General features: G+C 37.7%; 1 protein-coding gene across 5 annotated transcripts in view; it reads right to left on the reverse strand.

Moving 5' to 3' along the window:
- CA10 (carbonic anhydrase 10) overlaps positions 1-12,550 on the reverse strand; it is a 222,536-nt gene that overhangs the window by 13,135 nt on the left and 196,851 nt on the right. The gene's annotated exons all lie outside the window — the stretch shown is intronic.

Below are 12,550 nucleotides of genomic sequence, written 5' to 3' on the forward strand. Positions count from 1 at the left end.
ACAGAGGCTCCTACAGTTAAGCACTTACTGTATTATTGTTAACCAGGTTCTCCTTAGCACCTGCAACTTTCCTTCTGCTTTTTATTTTTATGATTGGCTGGAACTTTTAAATTACAAAGGCACAGTTCCCTTCTCCCACTACCTATGTAAATGTCTTACCCAGAACCTTGGTATTTGATTTTTCTGGAATCACCAAACACTGTTACAATTTACACTGCAACTTAAAAAAAAAAAAAAAAAGAACAAATTTAATGAACTCTGGTGGCATTTAAGTACTTCTGAACAGATAAAAGATAGTCAGCTTTATTTAGCCTAAAGATCTTAGTTTTCAGATGTCAATTAGAAAAGGAAGGTTCTTGCTCTGGCATTGTCAGAATTGCAGCAGCCTGATGTTCACATTTAAAAATGAGGTCTGTCTTTCATATGCTGATACTTCTAAAGGCTGTTCAGAGAAATTTCTGGACTTACATGCTGTGAACAAGATCAGTATTAACTTGGTTTATATCTGGTAATCTTTGTAACTATACAAATGGTCCAGGACTAAGACTTCCAGTAAAGAAATTTCATTATAATGTGCTGTCCAGGTTTATAATGAGGGAAAAAAACAACCCCTAAACATCGCTGAAACAGGGTTTAATGCCTGTATTGGTGAAATTGAAATTGTCTTTTGGATGAATGTGAGGTCTGGTTATTCAGTAATGAAATGTAATTGTGAGGATTTTTCTGTAGGAATGATGTTCCTACAGGATCTGCAGTACATGATCAAGTTACACAGACTAAACCTTACTTTGCCACCCAAAGGCGTAAGTCCAGCAATCCATGTGCTGATCTGCTTATAGCAGTATCCCAAGTTATGTGTAACCTATACCATTATTATCTCAGTCCAAGACAGGGTAAGAAATAAATGATGCATTCAAACACTTCTATTTCCCACATTCTGACCTGACTGCAATATGTATTATCCTTTCAAGTAAATCTTAACAGCTTTATATAAAAGGCCCTCAAGCATTGTCCTCTCACCACCCCCCAAATCCCTTTGTGATGCTGTTTTAGTGTTTGGACATAGATGTAAAAAGGGGCTGTGGAAACGCTGAAAGAGAAAATTTGCATTGGTAAGATCATACGATTTTGTTGTGTAGCATTGCTATTTACAGCCAGCAGTTCAGAGACCAAAAAGATAAGGTGAGGGTCAAAAGTACTGCTATGATGTAATATATAATTTTGCTATAATTCAATTACTTTTGTCCTGTCTCAATTGGGAACTATCTAAAAAATGTCAAAGGAGCCAATAGAGTCCCCTACCAAATTCTGACAGCCAGAAAGCAGGCCAAGTGAAGGTCTCATACAACACATAGAGGTTATAATGCTCATTCATCATCACTTTGTGGTACTACTGAACTTTGATAACATCCCTGTTCTGGGGACCATGCACTCACTGAAATGCTTAGGCATAGTCACATAATTGTCCTTTTATGTACAACTCTTTATCCTGGCAGCCAAACTAACTTGTGAATTATCAAGGAAATAAGGGATGAAATCTGCTTTAGACTAGATCTCCTTCTGTACAAAGTCCCAGAATAACAATGAATTAGATAAACTCATTTTATATAATAAACTGAAATGCCGGGTGCAGGAATGGCTAAAAGCAAGGGACAAATTCTCCTTCCACCCATGGGAACCCTGAGTCAACATCAAACTCTTGTTTTGACTGATGGCCCTTACAGAAATAAAACCCCTCAAGTATATACAACCACATACAGGATATTTGTTCCAAACAAAGGTCTCAGTGCCTAATGAAGAGACCCTCTTTTTTTTTTTTTTTTTTTTCCTTCTCAAATCTGTCAATTTCTCTGTGCTGGAGTTGTATCATGTTGTATCCTTTCTCCCTACACCCAAATTAATTTTAAAGCTGTTTCCATGGTACCATGGTTCAATTCATTAGATTTATAATTTTTTAGAAAAAGGTTGACCATCTAAGGAGGCATAATTTTCAAAGTTTCTCACATGGAACAGGCTAATTTAGAAAGATTCAAATGAATGAGTGTCTTAAACACAGAATACAACAGGATAGAAAACTGTGATTCCCTATTAAATTTCCTCTGAGAATAATTTCTTTAAGTTGCCTGAAATACCTGTAAGCATTTGGTCTGTATAAAATATTACTGGAGTCTTCCATGAAGGTGAAGCCACAAAAGTAAAATTGCTCATATATGAAAATCTCACTTTTCCAATGATGACACTTCATTAAAAGCTGTATTAAAGCACATCAAAATAAGAGCAGACTTACAATGCTGAAAGCACTCTTTGAGTTTAGTTTGGGTTTCAGGGCTCAAAGGCAATACTGAATCTTGTTTTAACCCATTAATTTTCTTAGGAAGATTCCCCCTTTAAGATTAATTTGCCACAGGAAAAAGTGAATCCTCTTTGTTTTCCTCCAGCTACAGAAGATCTGTTTTGTAGGAAAAAGATTAATTAAGATTAATTACTTTCTGATGAAAAACCAGAACGTGGCCTTGTTCCATCACCCAAAAATGTGCACTGGACCAAGACCAGAATCAGAAACAGAGCTTTTTTGCTTCTCAAGACTGTCCATGTTCTGCTGCAGCCAATAATGGAGCAATAGGAAGCTGAGGGAATTTAGAATATTGCAGTAGTTCACACACATTTTTCCACAGTCCTCTTGGGAATAATAGAATACCCTTTTTTCTCACTTGAAGAATTATAAACATTTTTGATTGTAAATGACAAGAGAAGTAAAGCATGAAGTAAATGGCAGCAGGAAATAGCTCATCTGTAACCATAGTATTTATATTATGGTGCATGCACTACCTGAGAAACTGTTGGGGTACCTCATTGAGAGCAAGCAGAAAGTGTGTTTCCAGCACAGCAGGGAACAAAACCAAATGAAATTGTTCAAGAAGACCAGTTAAATGTTTGTTTTGATTCAGAGTTCCTTTAAGAAGGGTCTAAGATATCTTCAAGGAAAATAATTATGCATTTTTGTTTATCCAAAATTTAATAAAAACAGCAAAAGAAATGTAGTTTCTGCATGGTGGCTGCCCAGAGAGGAAAATAGTTTTACTGAGTTAAAAGCTATTAATAACAACAGTTATTCCACTGTTAAAATATAATTGCTCTTACAGGTCTTGTAAAACCCTTTGGAAAGAGTAGCAATGTTGCATCACCCAAGAGTTATTTATGGCACTAATTTTGTGGGTATGAACAGGTATGAGATCAGTACAATTTGTGTGACTGACAAAACTGTTTTTAAAGTTGTCCTAAATTAAATTAAATTAAATGTACCTCCTGATTTGTGGAAAGTCATAGCATCAGCTGGGAGAACCTGGACCACCTCTGTGGTCCTGATTTGTCTTGTTTTCCTGGACCAATCCCGGGCAGTGATGCAGGGGAATTTTCTTATAAAGATAAGAACAAACCCATCTTTTCATGCCCAGGGTACTCAACCAGGAAATGTTAGTGTTTGGCAAGGTGGTTTTACCCATACCCTGATTAATTAATCCACATAAGCCCACAGCAATGCAGTGCTCTTCCTTTGTTAATAAATTGATAACATGAATTGTAGATGATCACCTGTACTGCAGTTTACTTCACATTTTAGGAAACTACTGCAGTTTTAAGATTAAAATCTGTTAAAAAGACCCAAAACTTTTCTATATTAAGCTAAGGAGAAATGCAAAAAATCAGTTGCTTGAAATAATTTATCTCTAACTCTCTTTGATGTTCCCTTTATTAAAACGAAGGTTATTTAGTCTTTTGCTGATAAATGTGGTTTTTGCTTTGTTTTGCATTTTTTACAGATTTTGACAGTTATTTTTTGATTTAAAATAAATGTGTATAAATAACTGGTTTAATAGATACGCTTGTCTTCCACATTTATAGCTATATGCCAACTGTTTTATCCTAGATAAATAAACAATATTAGAATTATTTTTAACTTTAAAGAATAAGACTAAGAATGCGTGGAAGGAACTAATTTTTCTTCTGCTTCTGAGCAGACAGCTGTGTAGAGAAATGCAATAATCATGCAGTAAAGTGGAAATGCTGTTGGGTTAACTACTCTTAGCTGCAAAATCTACTTTATTAGAAATAATGGCATGCTTGTAATTAGCACTGAAGCTACAAATGGTGTCTAACCATTTCGTTAGAGCAGTTGATAACAAGAACTAACTTGCAATAAAGGGTGTTCAACACTGAGCCTCAGCCAGTGTTCCCTGGTAGCATATTAACATGGGGTGTTATTTTCAGCATGTATTATGGCTCCTAAAAATGAATATATAATAAATATATAAAAGGCTCTGCCATAACCTGCTTTAGGGTTGAAGTAGTTTTCTCTAGTTATTTCTAGATGCCATTTGGGCTGCTGACTGGTATCTTAGAGCCTGATAAGGCTCTAATATAGCCTTATTTCTTGTTTATATGCAACCACTGAAGCTAGAAAATACAAAACAAAATTAGCTAAATGAAATGTAGACAATTAAGTCTTTCTCCTTAAAATTTATATATACTCTGGATACTTTCCTAAGTCTTACTTTAATTTATTTGCAATTAGGAAACAAGACTAGTTTAGGTAATACTTAAAACTTGACATTTTTCTTAAGCATCACCAGGACTATAGTAAAATTACAAATTACTGTCTGAAGAGACCAGACTGGCCATCAATATCTCAGAGTTTGCTTTCAGGACTTTTACCTTTGTGCCAACAACAACAAAAAATTAATAGGCTGAAAAAATAAAAGTGAGTGGTGATGGATTCCTGACATCCAAATGCTGCTGGAACTGTTGCAAGTGTTACAACTATTTGTACTCTCTTCCACACAGCAGAAAATTCAAGGAAAGAAAAATCCAAATTGAGCCTGAGTAGTACAGAGGAATTCCTTGGCTGCTGGTTACTGAGTGACTCAGGGAGGGTTTTTGACAGGGGAGTCATTGCTGAGCAAATTGCTCCAAACAGGGGTATTTTTGGCTGACCTGCCACTCAACCACTCTTGCCACTCATCATTAGAGGATGAGCAAGAGCTGGATAAACATAAATAAATGACACTTCTCTGCAATTTGCTTTGTGTGAGGATCAAATTGAAGTTTGAGACTCAAATGCTTAATGTTGATTATGACTTGGCTGATGCAGAATTTCACTGCAAGCTGTAATTTGGCACTGACCCAATCCATCATTTGAAAAAGTATCTTAAGAGAGAATAAGGGTAATGTAGGGAAAAAACCCACTATTAGATGAGTCTGTCATCATTTCTGGATTCGTGCAGGATTTTCTGACTAAACACTGCATTTAAATTGTTTTCTCATTTTAAATACAGCAGATGCTCAGACACCATGATGATGAACTTGGTATAAATGCTCCATTTAGTAAATTCAGTTACACAATGGTGCTCTGTATTTCTGCTAGAATTCTGTTTCTTTAGCAATGAGCCCAGAAAGCAGCAGAAAATGGTTCCTGCATGTCAAGAATGTGGGGAAGTGGTGATTGATGCTATTTCAGTTGTTCACTGCATTGCTCTGAGACATTGAATACAAAGGATGCCAGAGGGGGTCACTGACAGAGGAATTAGCAGTTCAAGCCTTCTCCAAAATCCACCAGACCTCTCTGAGCAAGTCCACCTTGCTAAAGAACCATCTGTAGTTCCATTTCTGTTCAGGGGCTGGGCATGATGGGCAACGGCAGATAGAGATACATCACAGACTGATGAATAAAAGGATGACTAAAAAAAAGTTAAGAGAATTTGGTCTAGTGAAAATCCAGATCTTGTCCCTTTTGTCCTCATTTCATCATCTAGTAAGGAAAAATTAAGTTTAATGCTAACTAAAAAGTAAAGTTTAGTGTTAGGGTTTCAAACCAGAAGCATAAATAAGGCAATTATCAGTTTGACCTGCACTCTTGAGCACAGAAGTGCATTGTAAATTCAGAATGTTATTTTTCTATTCATGCCAGAAATGAAGCACAGGAATTTATATTCTTAAGATGCCAGCAATATGGGTATATGAGGAAAGCACTGAATAAAACTGAGGATGGATTTTAAGAAGTGTTTGGTACTGTCCATTGGAGAAGATACAGTAGCCTGGTGGGGGCTGGTCTCTTCTCCCAGGTAACAAGCAACAGGATGACAGAAAATTACCTCAAGTTGTACCAGTGGAGATTTACATTGGATTTTAGGAAAAATTTCTCCCCACAAAGGGCTGTCAAGCCCTGGAAGAGGCTGCCCAGGGCAGTGGTGGAGTTACCATCCCCCAAGGACATGTGGATGTGGCACTTGGAGATGAGGTTAGTGGTGGCCTTGGCAAGTTATAGAATAACAATTGAACTTGTTTAAATTAAAAGGTCTTTTCCAAAAATTCTATTATTTTTTTTTCTCATGGTCTTCTCTCAAGAGTCTCCTTCCACTTTAGTGACTGAGTTGCTCACCTGTGACTTAAAAACTTATGTTCAAGTTCTACCCTGCCTTTGAGCAGATCTTCCCATCTTGGCCCAGCTTGTCAACTTCAATATGGGAATAACTGTATTTTTCTCCAGTATCAATATTGTGAGAGGATCAGATGTAACATTACTGGTATTGGGGAAAGCATCTCAATAATGAATGTTATGTTATGGAGTTCAATCTGTGTAATTGATCCACGCAAATGACAATTTGTGACACATCACCCATAAAAGGCACAAAAAAGATCAGAATCCAAATAGTTCTGGGAAAAGACTCTGGGATTTCCACTTGATTTCCAGCACCTCAAAATATGATAACAGGAAAACTTTTAAAGCCTGATAGAAGAGAAAAAACTGAAATGAACATAATTGCTGGTTAAGTTACTGTTTGAATGTAAGTTGAGAGTTCAAACACAGAAGAGTTTGAGAAAGCCCAGCCTGATTCAAAATAGCCAAAAGCATTTCTGGAGTTATCCTTTATTGAATTTTCAGAGGTCCTTTAGGATATTAATGCTGTGTTAGGTGAGACAATAAATCAGAGTAAAATTTTTAGACATGATTCTGAGAAATATAACACCTGTCAGAGGTGCAGAGTCAAAGATTCAGTGAAAGCTGGCACAGAACTGCCCTAGATGCAGAAGGTAAGTGGGTTTTTTTCATTGTTGTTTAAGAATATCCTGTAAGGGTATCCTAAGGGAAGTGCAAGTGCCTTTTGCTCTTCATATGAATTGCATAAGAGCCAGTTTCATGTTTGTAATTTAATAGGCAAATATGAAGTTGAAAAATAGCAAGCAAGAAAAAAATACAAGACATTATCTAAGAATGTGAGATAGTACAGCTTAAGGCAGACAAATATAAAATTATCTTGTTTCTGAATGAGTTAAATGATGTTAAACTCAGTAGGGAAGATAAATGGCACTCTGGAACCAGAACAAAACAGTTACCTTTCTAAAGTAAGCCCTTTAGCTTCCTCTGAAAGCTTTGGTGAAAGAAGCAGGGTGTTGGCAAACACTGCCTAACAAATGCAGGACATTAATGTGATGGTGGTGGAAGAGGCAGCAGTAAAGTCACATTTGCATTTTTTATCACTGATTTTCTACATCAGAAAACAGAAGTCAAAGCTTTTTTTCCCTATTAGACAACACAGTCTGTATTCATTTGCAGGTGAAATGCTGAAGTGCTGAAAATGCTGGAATGGAAATACCTGAAATGCCAAAGAGATATTTTGCCTTAATGAAAGAAGATCAGGGAACATGCCACGTTCTAACATGCTGAGTTCCTGAAGAACCAATCTTCTGTTTGTTGTACTTCTTGCAATTAGAAAAGATTACTTTGGGCAGTGATTTAAATAGAAGTCTTTGAAATTTGTTTTGTCCATGTAGTAAACTGTCTACTGTCAGAAAGCCTGATTTTAGTTGGGCTGTGAAAGCAGCTCTTTACTCTGGCTGGCAAAGGGCCTGGCCTTAGGAATGTTCCTGACTGCCATGCAAACACCTGCTATTCACTTCTTGCTGCCACTAGCTCACACTGGGAGAGCTACAGACTGCTGAAATACCAACTGAGTGGGGATGTTGTGGCTTCCATGGGAGAATAATGTCTGAGTGGGGTGTGAAACCTGCTTCCATCTCTTCATGGAGCACCATGTCCTTTAAGACAGCACCTCAAGGTGGTGAGCAGTCAAAGGTTGGGCTCAGAGGTCTTTTCCAGCCTGAATAACTCTGTGGTCAGTGAGGAGGGCAGGCAGAGAGCAGTAGTGGTGCCTGTCACTCTCCCACCCTGACAGCAGCCACCTCTCCCTGGCAGGACACCCTGGGGAGGATGAATGGTTCAAAGAGTGGATGACACTCCTGCTGTGCCCAGTTTGGGTGCTCCCAGTGTGACTGGAGTGCTGTGCTGTGGTAAATACTCTGGTTCTCTTTGAATTGATGCAAATCCCATAAAATCATGCCAATATTTGACTGTGCACAGTGATGGAAATGTGTTGTTCTTTTTTAGGTGTACAAGAAATGATGGCTTTATACAAGCAATGTCTCCTGTGGGTTTCTCTTAGTCTTTCCCCCATGCAATTACTATTAACCAGTTCTCCCAGGTGTACTTTCTCCAGTTAGTCCTCGTGCTGTGCCTGACACCTCCACCTTTATTTAATTTCTTTGTTATGTACCATATCCTCTGGTATGGCTTCTGCACAGCAAATTAAAAAGAAAACAAACCCTTTCTCTTAGTGCACAGATGAAACGGATCTGAAAATTACTGGAGATAAAAATCCATCTCTTTGAACTGTAATGCTAAGAATTCTTCAACAAAAGTAGATACCTAATTGAAGATAATGTTTACTCTCTCTATAACTTTAATACTTTGTCAATCTTACATCATTAAGCATGTATTTAATTTCATTATCCTGCAGTAAACCATTTGTTGTCGAGGTGAGATAGGCTGGTTTGTGGTGTCTGTAGGCAAAGCTGTGTTATACTTTAAATGCAGGTAGTGCTATCTTTAGCATTTGAGTTATGGAGAAAAAACGTAATTATCCTATTACCTTGCTAAAACATCTGATTATTTGTCAATGATATGAAAACATGAGAACTTAAATGTGAGAAATTCAAATAGGAATGTAGCTGTTATTTTCTTTCCGTGACACTTTAACAATATCAATTGGCCAGGCTGTTTTGAGGAAAGGATTCCATATGAAACTGTCAGTGGGGGACTGCATGTAACTGAAAGGATTGATAATAAAAGATTTATTTCTGATTTTAATGAATAAGCTTTATTAAGCTTAATATATATGCTAATTAATTAAGCTTAATATATAAGCAAAGTAAGTGTTTAGCTTTATAAATTATTTAAGTATGTATATGATTTAGTTTTACTGCATAACAAATTATGTGCCCCTTTTCTCTAGCCTTTGCAGAGCCCATTATCTCAAGTTTAAAGGGAGACACATAGAAAGAAGGCAAAGAAAAAAATCTAGTTCTTCCTACTTTAAAAAAAGTGTTGTAGAAGTGTGAGCCCAGTATAAATTCAGAATTCTGTCTCCAGAGTTCCCTATCTCCTCAAGAAGTCCCTGAATCCTATTAAAAATTGCTGGTTTCTCAGCAAACAGCATGAAGAGTTTTTCCTGGGAGAAAGGTTTTAATAATTAAAACTAGTCAATACTGAAGTGCAGAAGGTATTTGATCTTGCTCAGAAACTGACACTTACTAGAAGGGGAAAAAAAAATGCAATCTGTCTAGTAAATCACTTTGTGCAGAACTGGGAGTCAAGTAGAAGAAATTTGCTGCAGAAGAAAAGAGGGCAACTCACCAGGGAAATAGGTTTGCTGAAAACAAATGTGAGTTTGAACATCAAGGTTGAGATTTTTAGGACATTTCCTGAAAAGAATCTTTAAGACTATCAAGATGAGATGTAAAAATGCATTTGTTAGTACTTCAGGGCATTACATCTCTCAATCACATTATATAAAGTTGCTGTTGGCTCTGGTGCTCCAGTCCAAATTTCAGTTTGCCTACTTTCCCCCTGTAATTCCAATTAAACTCAGCTGTTTTATCAAGTCAGTCTATATTTCTGCACAGAATTGAGGCTTCCCACCTTTATTTAATGGACTGAAATTTGCTCCCATCACCCTTGTCAGCTCTGGACAGTGTCAGTAGATGACAAGATGAAATCACAGCCATACCCGTGGCTGTCTGTGCCCAGCAGAGCTGGATTTCCTTTGAGCCCTGCTCTTTTCCAGCCTTTCTTTTGATGTTGCCTGTGCCACGCAAGCCGTGGCATTTTCCTTGCGCATGTTCAAACCCAAATATTCCCATTTTTATAAACACCAAACCTCTCCTCTGACCTTTTCTGATCTGTTTCTTTCTGTCACTTAAAATCTGTCATTTTTCCAGCATTATCACTGCCTCCAGCTGTTCCATCCCCCACCGTGCATCTCCTAGGGAGGCAAAATGGTCCTTAAATACACCCTGGTTTCCTGTCTCAGTGGGGTTCAGGGGTTTGTGAATACAAGTCTGAGACCAGGCCTCTGCTTTTCCATGGGGTTGTCACAGTGGGAAAGGGCAGTGATGCTGCTCCACCACCCACATCACTCTGGGAGTGTCACAGGTGGCTATTGCAAGTGCTTCTGGAAGCACAGAAGAATCAATTCAAGTGCTCTGGCAGGTTGCAGTATCTCTCCTTTTCTTTGTGCAGCTAAATTGTGTCTTTGCATTCTGAATTTTAGCTCTGTTGTAGCATAATTAGAATCAACTAATTTCAGAAACCAAAAAAAGTATACCAAATGTTGCATTAACTGTGTTACGAAAGTATTTTACTTTATCATACAAGGAGGGCAGCATTAATATACAACCTAAATGTACAGTGATGCTGCAATTCAGCAGAATTGATGTTGTGGCTGAGAAAACCCCCAACCTTCTGAATTACTATAATTTGTTTGATTCACCTTGTTTGACCTCTCTCTGTGGTAGATCAGGTAAGACATCATAGAGGGAGGCACAAAAAGGCTGTCAGGGCAAGCAAACTAAAAGAGGCACAAACAGCTTTTCTGCTCCCTCTTCCCATCTCTGGAGCATTAAACTTGTGCATTCTGTAATTTTTTTAGCTAAGTTTATTCTGTGTTATTGGAAGCACCACAAAATACATGCATTGTTTTGTAAAAAAAGAAATAAATTAAAAAGACAACAGAAGAACTGCCTTTAACTCAGAAGATAGCTGGGAGAACAGGCACAGGCTTAATCTGCTCATACTCTGAGCAGGGAGTAGAAAGTACTATATTTATACTCTTGATAAATGATTTGATGTTCTTATTATATTTTCTGGAACTTCTAATTTTTAAGTAAGGAACACCAGAACAGGACATATTTTTTAGCATCTTTCATGTTTATACCATACTTTACAAGTGAAGTACTCAAAATTCAGTAAGTAATAGAGGAACACCTTGGAGATGGGCATCTGGCAACTGTCACAAATCCTGGTATCGGGAATCTCATGAGTGGGACAGGCACAGATTATTCTGCAGGCTGAGGTGATTGAAGTAATTTGCTCACAGATCTGTGCAGTTTTATACGCTCATCATATTTACACTGTTGTTGGCCAACCAAAGGCCTGGTAAATAAACAATTTAACAATAAAAGTACATCTAATTGGACAAGGTAATTGCTACTGCTTGAAAAGACCCAGATAAAACCATACAGTCCCTAAAGCTGAGGTTGGATACAGGTCACTGTTGCAGTTAGATGAGAAAATGTTCTGTGAGTGATGCTGTGGAATTGCCAGTGACTTCTGCAGGACTGCAGTGACTTCTGCAGGATCTGCTTGTACCTTTGAGGAACTGTCTCTCAGCAAAGTACTTTTGACCATGTAGGTCTATCTGTATTATGAAAACAAGCTCTAATCTCAGTCCAGAAAAGACACCAGAGCAAAGAAAAGCAGGAATGAAGATGGTGCTGCCATGGTGCTGCCAACTCCTCTGCAGGCAGGGGAACCAGAAGCTGGGGTTCTGTCAGCTCCCCAAACTCCCATTTCCTTCTGGTTCCTCTACTGCTAATAACAAATGGGGAGAAGGGTAAAACTGCCAGCAGCAATAAAGGGAAAAATAATTCAGTACAGCAGCAGCTCACATTGCTTCAGAACAGGAGGATCAGGAGGAGGAGAAGGAGGAGTAGGAGGAGGAAAATTTTTCATGAATCAAAACACCAAAGACAGCTTCTTAACATAAGAAAATATTTTCACCTAACCAACTATTAAATAGTGGATTATTCATTCAAACCAACTCAGCATTCACCTGTTGCTGGTTTTATCTCACATTTATATATGTATGCACACACATATATGGTTTTTAGTTCTCACTATGCTGATCATTTTGGAAAATTTGGCCCAAAAACCTGAAGGCTGATGCATCACAGTAGGTCACAGATTTCAGATTACAAAGGCTGTGCTGTTTTTTCCTCAAGTTGTTGGCAATAATTTTACTGTCTGTAGCTGGAGGTGTTCACCCAGCCATATGTAGCTCTTTTACATATAGTGTCACTGCTGTAAATAAAATTTACAAAATGAATTAAAATTACATGAGAAGCATGCTGTTGTTATCATAGTGCAGTTTGCTCATCAGAA

The sequence above is a fragment of the Motacilla alba genome, chromosome 18 (genome assembly GCF_015832195.1).
Source record: "Motacilla alba alba isolate MOTALB_02 chromosome 18, Motacilla_alba_V1.0_pri, whole genome shotgun sequence".
In the NCBI taxonomy this organism is placed as follows: domain Eukaryota; kingdom Metazoa; phylum Chordata; class Aves; order Passeriformes; family Motacillidae; genus Motacilla; species Motacilla alba.